The sequence below is a fragment of the Eutrema salsugineum genome, unplaced genomic scaffold, assembly GCF_000478725.1.
Source record: "Eutrema salsugineum unplaced genomic scaffold, Eutsalg1_0 scaffold_9, whole genome shotgun sequence".
NCBI classification, from domain to species: Eukaryota; Viridiplantae; Streptophyta; class Magnoliopsida; order Brassicales; family Brassicaceae; genus Eutrema; species Eutrema salsugineum.
Genome location: NW_006256342.1, coordinates 8,332,535 through 8,333,805, shown reverse-complemented (window position 1 = coordinate 8,333,805; position 1,271 = coordinate 8,332,535). Strand labels below are relative to the sequence as shown.

Here is a 1,271-nt window from a genome sequence, read left to right as displayed (position 1 = left end):
CAACATCAATCTTTTGGTACCAAGGAGGAGAAGGGACAGACGTGGAAGACAGGTTGATCAGGCTGATATGGAGGAACAAAGAGAGCTCATGGTAGACATAGAACAACCAGTTCAGGAGCAACAGGCTCAGGGTAATGGAGCTGGTAATGGAGCTGGTAATGGAGTTGGTCAAGGGTTAAATCAGGGTAATGTTCATCAGGAACAGGTGCATCACCAACAAGCTTATGTCCACCAGGGACAAGCTCCAGTTCATCAGCAGAGGCATCAGGCCAATGCACAGCAAAGACAACAGGTGCACCACCAACATCAACCTTTCCAACACCAGCAAAGAAGATATGAGCAACCACAAGTCTATGTTGGAGAGAATGACAGGGCCAATGCTCATCAGTATGGAGCTGGAAGTCAGGCACCACCTGTGCAAAACAACAACTTTGAAGTGAAGGCATCCTTGTTGAATATGGTCCAGAACTCAAAGTTCCATGGATTAGCAATGGAAGATCCCTTGGAACACTTGGATCAATTTGATAAAGTATGTGACCTGACCAAGATTAATGGAGTTTCAGAGGACAGCTTCAAGCTAAGACTATTTCCATTCAGTCTTGGTGACAAAACTCACCAATGGGAGAAGAATCTTCCAAGAGGCTCCATTCAAACCTGGGAGCAATGCAAGCAAGCTTTCCTATCTAAGTTCTTCTCCACCTCAAGAACTGCAAAACTGAGGAATCAAATCTCTAGTTTCACTCAGCACAGCAATGAGAGTTTTGGTGAAGCATATGAGAGATTCAGGAGCTACACAAACCAATGCCCACACCATGGGTTTAGTGAGGCTTCATTTCTCAGCACACTATATAGAGGAGCTCTTCCCAAGATTAGAAACCAGCTGGATACTGCTTCCAATGGGAACTTTCTGGGAAAGGAGATACATGCTGCATTAGAGCTAGTGGAGAACTTAGCATTGAGCAATGATACTTATGGTGAAGACTATGACAGATCAAATAGATCTGAAGGTTCAAGCTTAGAACAGAGGCTCACTAGGGAAGTTAAGGAGTTGAGAAGTGAATTGGACAAGCTGAAATTCACCACTCAGAAGCCAATGCATTTTGTTGGAGAGTATGAGGAACCTTCTCAAATCTTTGAGAACATAAGTGAAGAAGGTCTTACCCAAGAGGAGCTTAACTACATTGGGAATCAGAGGTTCCAGAGATATCAGTATGGTAATGCCAATCCAAACCTTTCTTACAGGAACACCAATGTAGCTAACCCACAAGATC

General features: G+C 44.0%; 1 non-coding gene across 1 annotated transcript; it reads right to left on the bottom strand.

The window, feature by feature from the left end:
• Positions 1 to 712: 712 nt before the first annotated feature.
• On the bottom strand, positions 713 to 819 carry LOC112087202. The gene has a single exon (XR_002899965.1). It is a non-coding gene; the product is annotated as a small nucleolar RNA R71 (small nucleolar RNA).
• Between the last annotated feature and the right edge of the window lie 452 nt (positions 820 to 1,271).